General features: G+C 48.8%; 1 protein-coding gene across 5 annotated transcripts in view; it reads right to left on the reverse strand.

The window, feature by feature from the left end:
* Positions 1-12,435, reverse strand: part of LOC310788195 (RNA binding protein fox-1 homolog 2-like) — a gene marked incomplete at its 5' end in the record, with an annotated part of 66,223 nt that overhangs the window by 53,143 nt on the left and 645 nt on the right. The gene's annotated exons all lie outside the window — the stretch shown is intronic.

The raw sequence follows: 12,435 nt of genomic DNA on the forward strand, positions 1-12,435 counted from the left end.
GAGAGAGGTGTGTAAGTGGCTAGGTGTAACAGGAGGGAAGAGAGAGGCGTGTAAGTGGCTAAGTGTAACAGGAGGGAAGAGAGAGGCATGTAAGTGGCTAAGTGTAACAGGAGGGAAGAGAGAGGCATGTAAGTGGCTAAGTGTAACAGGAGGGAAGAGAGAGGAGTGTAAGTGGCTAGGTGTAACAGGAGGGAAGAGAGAGGCATGTAAGTGGCTAAGTGTAACAGGAGGGAAGAGAGAGGCATGTAAGTGGCTAAGTGTAACAGGAGGGAAGAGAGAGGAGTGTAAGTGGCTAGGTGTAACAGGAGGGAAGAGAGAGGAGTGTAAGTGGCTAAGTGTAACAGGAGGGAAGAGAGAGGCGTGTAAGTGGCTAAGTGTAACAGGAGGGAAGAGAGAGGCGTGTAAGTGGCTAAGTGTAACAGGAGGGAAGAGAGAGGCGTGTAAGTGGCTAAGTGTAACAGGAGGGAAGAGAGAGGAGTGTAAGTGGTTAAGTGTAACAGGAGGGAAGAGAGAGGAGTGTAAGTGGCTAAGTGTAACAGGAGGGAAGAGAGAGGCGTGTGAGTGGCTAAGTGTAACAGGAGGGAAGAGAGAGGCGTGTGAGTGGCTAAGTGTAACAGGAGGGAAGAGAGAGGCGTGTGAGTAGCTAAGTGTAACAGGAGGGAAGAGAGAGGCGTGTGAGTGGCTAAGTGTAACAGGAGGGAAGAGAGAGGTGTGTAAGTGGCTAAGTGTAACAGGAGGGAAGAGAGAGGCGTGTGAGTAGCTAAGTGTAACGGGAGGGAAGAGAGAGGAGTGTAAGTGGCTAAATGTAACAGGAGGGAAGAGAGAGGTGTGTAAGTGGCTAAATGTAACAGGAGGGAAGAGAGAGGTGTGTAAGTGGCTAAGTGTAACGGGAGGGAAGAGAGAGGAGTGTAAGTGGCTAAGTGTAACAGGAGGGAAGAGAGAGGTGTGTAAGTGGCTAAGTGTAACAGGAGGGAAGAGAGAGGCGTGTAAGTGGCTAAGTGTAACAGGAGGGAAGAGAGAGCCGTGTGAGTGGCTAAGTGTTTGACAGTTCAGTGGAGATGCCCTCTCTCTCTCTCTCTCTCAGCCACTATTCCACCAAGCTTGACCACTAGCTACTCACAAAACAACCCGTTTTGCCCTTTTGAAGCGAGACAGTGAAGATTTGTTTGACGAGCAGCGCCACACAGCTTGTGTAGCCTCTCTGCAGGATTCTGGATATAAAAACTATCTGACAAAGCTAGTGGTGGCTATCATTGGAAATGATCCAATCTCAGTTATGATTAGGGATCCGCCGTCCAATATGAAGATTCTGTCCGATACGATAAGCGATATTAACATTGCTGTTACGGCCGATATTACTGATGTCGATATGTTCTATATATAAACAAGTTTCTATGATTATGCAATTTTGTACATACTGAAAAACACATGTAAACACTGTGAATTTGAAAAAAGCAATGTCTTTCTTTATTTGCAAAACATTTGGAAAGGCCCATAAATCATAGATTCACCGTATTGTTTCCTGATCCTCTCAATATAAAATTTTTGGCCAATACGATAACCGATATTATTAACATTGCTGTTATTTTGCTCATCGGACCGATACAGAGATATTAATAGAAAACTACTAACATCGACCGATAGCAATAAAAATCATATCACGATTGAAATTATCTCGTGCATCCCGGCCTAGTTATGATGCGTTAAATTCAATAACAATACTTTTGTCACTACCTTTCTTTGTTAAATGAAAGTACAACTCACCGGGGAATTCGCACCATCGTATATTTTACATGTTGTACGCACCATGCTTTTCAAAAATAAATAAAAAATAAATAAATATATATATATAGCTACAGTCAAAAACCCTTGACTGGTAGAAGTTTTTAAAACTTTTGGCTATCCTTTGAACCCTTTTGATACCTCAGTCAAAATAGACCAAAAATCATACTGATTTTCATACATAATGTCTGGTAATAACTTTTTCAATACCCCGCATTATACAAAGCCAACAATGATGCCAATGGAACAAAGTTCATACAAGGATAGAGGCACTTCTCAAAAAGGGGGCAGATGAGTGAAGTTAACTGTTAACATGTGCTTCAAAACGCCATGAGTGACTAGGTTGTGAATCATTCCTGCAGCTCGCCTGGCCTCCATATCCAGCCAATAAACCAATCTTCCACTCACAGAGAGTGAACCCCCCCCCCCCCCCGACCCTGCCCCAGAAACCAGTGTTGTGGTTAATTGCTCCATAATTACTTTTAATTAGATTATTTCTGTCTCTCTCGCTCTCGTGTCTCTCCGTCTTTTATTTTGCTCTCTGTGTCACTTTGCCCCGGCAGAAGAGCCATTGTTCGCCACAGAGCAGCTAGGTGAGGAGGAGGCGAAAGAGAAGAGCAGGGTTCAACAGAGGAGGACGTGAACAATGGGGGAAATGTAACCAAACGATGATATTTTGACAGCAGCGAGAGATGACACCAGCGCAGCCTAGCCTGCTGGCACGCTGCGCAGAGAAAACACCAGCGCCTAGAGAGACTCAGGCCTCTGCGATCCTGCCGGAGAAGGGGAGGGGGAGAGACGTCTGCACGTGTGTTTGCCTAACAGACTTATACAAATATGAACAAACCCCATTTGAAGCCTCAAGTTTCAAATTGTGACCATCGCCATCTTGGTTTTCTTGGAGCCATATTGAACGAGAAAAGTGCCGCTTGCTATTTTATTGGTCCGTGATCGACGAGCTGCGTGATCACTGACAGTCACACTCCAAAACATAGTCTGCTTTATCTGCTGTTTTACTTGAAACTTTTGAAATGGGACCATAATTGACTAAATGAACACCGTACTGCATTGAAGAAGACTTGAAACTAGCGATTGTCTGAGACCTGGCTTAAACCATTAGGAAAGTGTTTAGTGAGGTAATAAATCAAGTGAGAAGTCGAGTCATTTTCCCATTCGCTTCTATACAATCAGACTTCTCTTTGCAGGCATAGACTGTATAAACTTTTTTTTATCCAGAATGCAACTCGGGCAAGTTATCAGATATCTGCACTGATTGCAAAGGGTGTGGACGAGCTTTTTCATGTGGTGACTTTGTGAAACAGTGTCTGAATGTGGCTGCGGATACTGTGTTCACTCCTGAGATTGCATCCCTGCAAATTGTCCTGGCAAATTGTTTACAAAAGATGGACAATAAAGCTGATTTTCAAAGTACCTTGAGGATTTTTCAAGTTGTGAATTAAGTCAAATTTCTCTCTTGATTACAAAGGTGGAAAATACAACTGTTTTTAACTGGGTGTTTACTGATTAAATGTTTAAGCTCCCCACAAATGCAGATGGTTTTTTTAATATATAACCAATTGCAAATTATTACAATTACCAAACAGATAAAAAGTAGATTATTATATTGAAATGTTATTTTAGATTTAGAATGTTAATTTTCTATAAAACACAATACATTTTAATGTAATTCCACAACGTTTATTTTTTGCCCTCGGCCCTCCACCCAGATTGAGTTTTGGCCCTTCATGGGAAAGAATTTGGGCACCCTGGTATAAACAGATGAGTTATATAAATAGACTGTATGAACAGATGAGTTATATAAATAAACTGTATGAACAGATGAGTTATATAAATAGACTGTATGAACAGATGAGTTATATAAATAAACTGTATGAACAGATTAGTTATATAAATAGACTGTATAAACAGATGAGTTATATAAATAGACTGTAATGAACAGATGAGTTATATAAATAGACTATAAACAGATGAGTTATATAAATAGACTGTATAAACAGATGAGTTATATAAATAGACCGTATGAACAGATGAGTTATATAAATAAACTGTATGAACAGATGAGTTATATAAATAGACTGTATGAACAGATGAGTTATATAAATAGACTATAAACAGATGAGTTATATAAATAGACTGTATAAACAGATGAGTTATATAAATAGACCGTATGAACAGATGAGTTATATAAATAAACTGTATGAACAGATGAGTTATATAAATAAACTATAAACAGATGAGTTATATAAATAGACTGTATAAACAGATGAGTTATATAAATAGACTGTATGAACAGATGAGTTATATAAATAGACTTATTTCAGACAGATGACAGTCTATTTATATAACTCATCTGTTTATACTATAAACAGATGAGTTATATAAATAGACTGTCATGAAGGGTGAAATTAGATATAGAGACCAAAACCGTTTTTTGAACAGTTTGACTCTTTTTTTGCAGCCAGCCTCAAGTGGCCATTGGGGGAACTTCCCGTTTTTAGCACTTCCGCATTGGCTTCATCCGTCCAAGCTGGAGGTTTGCCTTTGTGTGTCTGTGTGGCGGGGGTCGTCGTGTGTCCATTGCGTTTGATCAGTGAGACTGGCCAGTGGACAAAACGTTTCAAAGTGGTGCGCGGCCCCTCGGCCTGAACACACTCCCTCCATTCAGCAGACAGCTTGAGTGTGGGCTGTGTGTGATGCTGCAGTCAAGAGCAAGGCAGTCGCCGCCTCTGAAGAGTGTCAACAAAAGTTAACCTCCTGGCCCTGACCTCCCGCTGCCTGCTGCGGGAATCACTTCCTGGTTTCACTCTCTCAGCCAATCGAGGGGAGGGGCGTCTGGACTCAGGGCGCCACGGCTAAAAGCAGAGAAGGAACGCACTGATTGCCTTAGCGTGCAGATAAAGCGTGATTGAAGCGAATCTCAGACAGCTAGCTTATCACAGTGCAAGTATTGGTAAGAGTAGGACTTTGAGATCTATAGGCTAAGAGCAGAAACAGATGTGGTCATGGTGGCTGGATGGAGGGGGGAGCGGCTAGACGAGGAGGAGCAGAAGGGAGCCCGTGGGGGAAAGAGTTCACTAACGAGGACGACAAGACGTTTGCAAAGACGTCAAGGAAAAGGAAAGAATAGGACAGAAATGGTTCCCTTCTGAAAACACAGCCTGACTTTTGATGCATGGGCAATAAGCATTAACTGTGTGTGCGCATGTGTGTGTGTGTGTGTGTGTGTGTGTATATGTGTGTGTGTGTGTGTGTGTGCGTGCGTGCGTCTGGAGTCGAGCCCCGTTCTCCCGCTCCCCTGTCTGAAACAGCCCTCTCTTTGTCTCCCCCACTCCACTTCCTGTTTCATCTGGAACCAATTTCCCCCCTCGTGCCTCGTCCCCGGGGGGAACGTTCTCCTTGGTGCGCCGCTTTTTACAGGAGAACGGACAGGCTTATATTCAGCAACACACCGGCTCGGGTAGAAAAAGCGCTGGTGCTGATCACGGCACAGATGCAAACGCAGTATATATAATAAACTGTCGAGAAGAATTTACAATCTACAGCGCCTTCGGCAATGTCAGCGGCAATGAGAGAACTCTGCCCATTTCATAAATGTACTTACCACTTACCACCACTGCACTGCATCAGTGTTGCTATTTTAATTTGGCGGTAGGGGGCCACCATAGAATAAAATAAATAAATAAATAAATGACTGAATTTGTTGCTTTTTGCATTGGTGCTTGGAGTTGCACTAGCACCACAAGTGGGAGGAAAACAGCAATGGAGGTTCAATCTAAACCAGAATTATCCTCAACCAACACCGGCATGAGAAAATTACAGGCTGAGAGGTTCTTGTGTGCTACAGTAGATGGGCCAGAGTGCACAGAAGAAAGAGGGAGAGAGGGGGGAGGAGTTTGGGAGAACGAGGGAGGGGGGAGAAGGGGTAGAGTTTAGCAACATCTGGAATCAATCTGTCTGGTAGAAAGGAGGGAGGGAGGGAGGGAGGGAGGGGGAGAGGCGGATTGGGGGATGGACTGAGGAGAAAGAACAACAGAGTGAGATGAAAATAAGGATAGAGAGAGAGAGAGAGAGAGAGAGAGAGGGAGAGAGAGAGAGAGACGGGAAGAGGAATGTGGTGATTTGGAAAGACAAAGCCAAGAAAGAGGAGAGAAAATATAAAGCAGTAAAAGAGAGAAAACAGCGAAATGGAGACAATGAGTCATAAGCGAAGAATGTCATGTGACTTATATTTTCTTAAGGGGTGGGGGGAGGGGGAGCGGGGGGGGCGTCCGAACTTGATACCTAAGTTTTCAGACACTGGCGTTTACTCGCACAAAAGCACACACACGCACACACTCTCCCTTGCCATATGGCGCTGTTGCCTAGTATACGTTACACGCTTTGTCTGTGTAAAAGTCTACATCAGGTGGCACGCATTTACGCCTGCGATGACTTTTCAAAGAAATGGACGCCGTCTACAGGGCGAGAGCTGGGCTTTTCCAATACTGTCATTTCACACAGTTTCCCTTCAGGTAATTCCATACAGTTACCCAGCGAGGTGGGTCTGGGTCTGGGTCGCCTTTGAAGGAGGCGCGCCGCCGGCTGGATGTCTTGAGAGAGGGCTTCAGGCTGCACTGGCAGGGATCGCACACACACACACACACACACACACACACACACATAAACACACACACTCTCTGGCGGGCAAAACTAAAGGGCGTCTCTCTTGTTTATTTTCTCTCTCTTTCCAACTTGCTATTTTAGGAGAAGCGGAGAGAAGTTGGGGAGTTGGTGGAGCAAATGGGTAGAAAGGAGGGGGGAGGGGAGGGGGGAGGGAAGGCAAAATGACATGAGGTCAACAGATGGTGAAAGACGAGGGGGGTCGAGAGATTTGGAGGGGGGGGGGGGGGGGGGTCTGCTAGTGAGGGTATTCTATATGGCGGAGACAGGAGGAGGGGCAGAGCGGACCAAAGGGAGGGGCAGGAAAGACGCGATGAAGTGACATTTTACTGTCTGTGTTTGTGTGTGGGCGGAGATGGGGAGTACAGTTTGGAGGCAGCAGTGGGGAGGAGCCCTGGTGTGGTTTGGCTGGGGGGGGCGGCGGGGGGGGGGGGGGGGGGTCGACATGATGACAACATCATACGAGCAGAGTTAACATGCGAGTGTCATGTTAAGGGGCAGAGAACAGGTGTCCGCTTAACGGCCGAGAGAGTGAGAGAGAGAGAGAGCGAGGGAGAGAGGGAGAGTGAGAGAGGGAGAGTGAGAGAGCGAGGGAGAGAGAGAGGGAGAGAGAGAGAGGGAGAGTGAGAGAGGGAGAGTGAGAGAGTGAGAGAGAGAGTGAGAGAGGGAGAGAGTGAGGGAGAGAGGGAGAGTGAGAGAGCGAGGGAGAGAGAGGGAGAGTGAGAGAGCGAGGGAGAGAGGGAGAGTGAGAGAGAGAGAGCGAGGGAGAGCGGGAGAGGGAGAGTGAGAGGGAGAGTGAGAGGGAGAGTGAGAGAGCGAGGGAGTGAGCGAGGGAGAGAGAGAGAGAGAGAGAGAGAGAGCGTTAGTTGAGCAACTTGGTCTGGTGAATTCCAAGCTTATCGCTGCCGGTTCAAAAGTCGAGGAGCTCTGGCTCAAAGTTGAACAGCAAATCATTAAACAATGGGGAGGGGGGCACAGACCACTGTAACACATAGTCGCAGTCGGTGCACACTGCACCACAACCTGCACACAGAACCTCACCCCTCACCTGAGCTACTGTGTCATACTGCTCACCTGCACACAGAACCTCACCCCTCACCTGAGCTACTGTGTCATACTGCTCACCTACTGTGTCATACTGCTCACCTACTGTGTCATACTGCTCACCTGCACACAGAACCTCAGAGCTACTGTGTCATACTGCTCACCTACTGTGTCATACTGCTCACCTGCACACAGAACCTCACCCCTCACCTCAGCTACTGTGTCATACTGCTCACCTGCACACAGAACCTCAGAGCTACTGTGTCATACTGCTCACCTGCACACAGAACCTCACCTCGCTCTCACCTGAGCTACTGTGTCATACTGCTCACCTTTTGGAGATGATGTGAATTATTTACACTTGTGACTTCTTAGGAACCCTTCCACCAACAGGCTATAGTTACACCATGTGATGTGATGTAGGCACTGGCAGGGCTGCTGCTACGTATGCTAAGCCATGTTCCTGCTCGTTCTTTACAGGCAGAGTAGTGTGTTATCTATCTGGCCATTTTACAGTCTGTTGATAGCACAGACAGCTGAGTTATATATACGTCAAAATGGCCAACTCCCATGACAAGATTACCAAATGACAGATTATGTTTAGGTTTGGTTCACTGTGAGGATTTAGAAAATCTGTAGTGTGGATGGGAATCTATGAGTGATGGGTGAGTGTGTACACCACTAGCATGTTTTTGATTTGTTTGTTTGGGGGGGGCCTCTCTGTCTGCATCGATTATTTAGAATAATTAAACTTCTATACACTTTAAGCAAAAAAAACTCTTGAATATTGAGAGCAATTTACCTCCAGCACCAAAAGAAACCCCGGAAGCATCTCCACAGTGTGCCTATAATGCATGCTTTCTTACACTAATGGCCGGAAGCGGACTTTTTGGAGGCGATATCTTTTCATTAAGAGTCTGAATGTCTCATTTTGCTCCCAGCTTTTAAGCTTTTAAGTGCACTTGTTCTACAGTAACAATGTAATGAATACTGCTCGTGGTGGCCCTTCCCAAAAACAAAACTGTTCTCCAGTCTGGTAATAACCTATCTCCATGATCTGTCCATTCATATCAGCCCCCGCCCCCTCCTCCCGTCGCTCTGGCCCGTTAAAGCGATCAGTCTGGTTAATGCCCTCTCCTAAATGAGCTTTGATCTCGTTAGCGCGACACAAAGCCTCTTTACTGCCAACGATAGGACAAATCTGCTCTCAGACAGAGAGAGAGAGAGAGAGAGAGAGAGAGAGAGAGAGGGAGAGAGAGAGACAGAGAGAGAGAGAGAACTGTACTCGCACTGCATCTGAGTGGACCGCGGCGCTGCCTCGAGGGGAGGCATCACTCAATAGTGCCAACAAAGTGGGAAAATGCGAAACGTAAAGGGGACAAAGAGGATAAAGGGGACGGCGAGCAAAACAAACATAAGAGAGACTTGAGAGGACTGCAGAGACAAGACGGATGTAGAGGAGAGAGAGAGAGAGTGAGAGAGATTTCAACAGATTTGACTCTGATGCGAGAGAGACTGAGAGAGGGAGAGATAATGAATGATGGCAGAGAGGGAGATGGGACAGGCAGTGATGGGGGAGGGGGGGGAGGGGGAGGGGGCGGGGGGCACAGAGAGCCTGTGAACCAGGAGTCAATTAGCAATCTGGAAATATGCCTGGGAGGGAGGGTGGAGGGTGGAGGGGGGGGGGGGGCAACACAGGGGAGACAGTAGGGGGAGAGAGCAGAGGACAGCTAGAGGGGAGCGGGGGGGGGGGGGGGGGGTGAAGGGGCTTGCGGTCTGTAGGAGGGGGAGTGGGAGAGGAGGGCAGCAACAAAAGAGAGAGCAGGCAGTGCTGCTGCTGCTGCTGCTGCTGCTGCTGCACTCTCCTTTATTATTACAGCACTGATTTACAGTCGGCCTGGAAGGTCAGCGATCTGCTCCCCTGCTTCCCCTGTTTCAATGAGAATACTATGCTAATTGTCAGGTGCATTCAGTCGCAGACCTCACCCTCCTCATCCCGAGCGAGCACACAGTCGGCTACAGAGCAGAGTGCCATCCTCGTACTTGCCTGCTGCACGGCCCCTCAGAGCGGCCAGTCTCCTACACGGCCCCTCAGAGCAGCCTGTCTGCTGCACGGCTCCTCAGAGCAGCCTGTCTGCTACACGGCCCCTCAGAGCAGCCTGTCTGCTGCACGGCTCCTCAGAGCAGCCTGTCTGCTACACGGCCCCTCAGAGCGGCCTGTCTGCTACACGGCTCCTCAGAGCAGCCAGTCTGCTACACGGCCCCTCAGAGCAGCCAGTCTGCTGCACGGCTCCTCAGAGCAGCCTGTCTGCTACACGGCTCCTCAGAGCAGCCTGTCTGCTACACGGCTCCTCAGAGCAGCCTGTCTGCTACACGGCTCCTCAGAGCAGCCTGTCTGCTACACGGCCCCTCAGAGCAGCCTGTCTGCTACACGGCCCCTCAGAGCAGCCTGTCTGCTACACGGCCCCTCAGAGCAGCCTGTCTGCTACACACGGCCCCTCAGAGCAGCCTGTCTGCTACACGGCCCCTCAGAGCAGCCAGTCTGCTGCACGGCCTCCTCAGAGCAGCCTGTCTGCTACACGGCTCCTCAGAGCAGCCTGTCTGCTACACGGCTCCTCAGAGCAGCCTGTCTGCTACACGGCTCCTCAGAGCGGCCAGTCTCCTACACGGCCCCTCAGAGCGGCCTGTCTGCTGCACGGCTCCTCAGAGCAGCCTGTCTGCTACACGGCCCCTCAGAGCAGCCTGTCTGCTACACGGCTCCTCAGAGCAGCCTGTCTGCTACACGGCCCCTCAGAGCAGCCTGTCTGCTACACGGCCCCTCAGAGCAGCCAGTCTGCTGCACGGCTCCTCAGAGCAGCCTGTCTGCTACACGGCTCCTCAGAGCAGCCTGTCTGCTACACGGCTCCTCAGAGCAGCCTGTCTGCTACACGGCCCCTCAGAGCAGCCAGTCTGCTGCACGGCCCCTCAGAGCAGCCTGTCTGCTGCACGGCTCCTCAGAGCGGCCTGTCTGCTACACGGCTCCTCAGAGCAGCCTGTCTGCTGCACGGCCCCTCAGAGCAGCCTGTCTGCTGCACGGCTCCTCAGAGCAGCCTGTCTGCTGCACGGCTCCTCAGAGCAGCCAGCCTTGCTGCACACTGCACAGCCTCTCAATGTCATTTTCTTTTTATTTACCCTGTGCATGAAGTAGGCCGCTTGATTCATCTGCTCATCTTCATTCATAGCCTATCCTCCCCCTCCCCCCCCTCCCCCTCCCCCTCCTCCCCCTCCCCCTCTCTCTCCTCCAACTGATCATGTCACTCCTCACATCCATCACTTCCCTCCTTCCTTATCACGGTGCTGGACCGACCCATGGATGCATAATAAGGACCGACCCAACGGATTTCCTCTCCGTCCTCTCTCTCCTTGCCCCCCCCCCCCTCTTCACTCTGCCTCCCTTTCTTTCTCTTTCTATCTCTACCTTTCTCCATCCATCTGGTCCACTTCAAGGGCTGCAACTAACCATGATTTATTTTCACTGTCGATGAATCTGTCCTTTATATTCTTCTCCATTTCTATCAAATGCCAGAAAATGGTGAAAAATGTCGATCGGTGTTCCCCAAAGCCCAAGATTACATCCTCAAATGTCTTGTTTTGTCCACAACCCCAAAGATATTCAGTTCACTGTCATAGAGGAGTAAAGAAAAACAGAAAATATTTGCATTTGAAGATGCTGAATTATTACTTTTTTCTTTAAAAAATTACTCAAAGCGATTAATCGTTACAGCTCTATCCTCTTCACCCCCCCCCCCCCCCCATTTTTGTCCATTCAAGCCCCACTCTTCTGTCTTTCTCTTTGTCCTCCACCCCCTTATCTTTTCCTCCCTCCATCCATCCATCCACACCCCCCCCCTCCCTCCCTCTCTCAATCCCGTGGGCGCATTTCCAGCCTGACCCCCAGTGCGTGCGCGGCGATCAATACAACTGATGGGCAGCGAGAATCCTCCCAATGCCATGGCGCTCATTGTCACATCATCTGTGCCAGCGGCGTATAACCTTTCCCCATCATCAGCATCCATCCTCTGTGAAGCTGGCCCCAGCACCGTGCCATCATTACCCGGGACCCCATTTGTCATTGCAGTAGGTCAGCTGCACGGCCAATTGAAGTATTTTACCCATTCCCCCCGCGATTCAATTACCTGCAGATGACCCGGAACCCGCGTCTGCCTGCCCCTCTCTGCCTACTGTTACTGCTGTTGCCTCCGAATAAAAACGCTGGACGTCAGCTAAAATGTTCCTTTGCACTATTAGATTAGACTGATGTGTGGGAGTAAGAGTGATGTGTAGTGTGTGTATGAGAGAGATAGAGACAGAGAGAGAGAGAGAGAGAGAGAGAGAGAGCAAGAGAAATAGTAAGAGAAACAACAGGGAGAGAAGTGCACTGTAGTGGCCTGCTTTACTGTAATACACACCGATTTGCCCGGCAGAGAGAGCAGCAGCGGCTGTGGTCGCTTTGCTGTCTCAGCAGTCGAGTCATGAAAGAGGGGGAGACCCTTATAAGGAGGGCCGCCCCCGATCCCCCTTTCTCCTCCAGCCTCCACCAAAAGGCTCCCCTTCTTTGTCTTTGGCTGTGGTGACCCCTCCCCCAATCCCTGTCTGCCTCTCCGCTTTTAACACCTAGCGACAATCAGGGGGGGCATGGGAGGGGGGGGGGGCATGGGAGGGGGGGGGGGGCGAATCATGGCACATGCAGTGTGTAGTAGGATTTGATATGGTGCTTCACTGCAAATGATCATCACAGGTCAGACTCATTTCATCATGTGTGCGCGCACACAAATGAAGAGTGTGCCTTGCAAGCGTGCGATAAAGCATTGGTGTATTTTCCACGAGACAGGCGTGATGAATTGCTCTGATCTTTGCTGTGCTGCTGTCTGTCATGGCAATGGAGCCTGT

Source organism: Poromitra crassiceps, assembly GCF_964638095.1.
Source record: "Poromitra crassiceps genome assembly, chromosome: 13".
Taxonomy (NCBI): Eukaryota; Metazoa; Chordata; class Actinopteri; order Beryciformes; family Melamphaidae; genus Poromitra; species Poromitra crassiceps.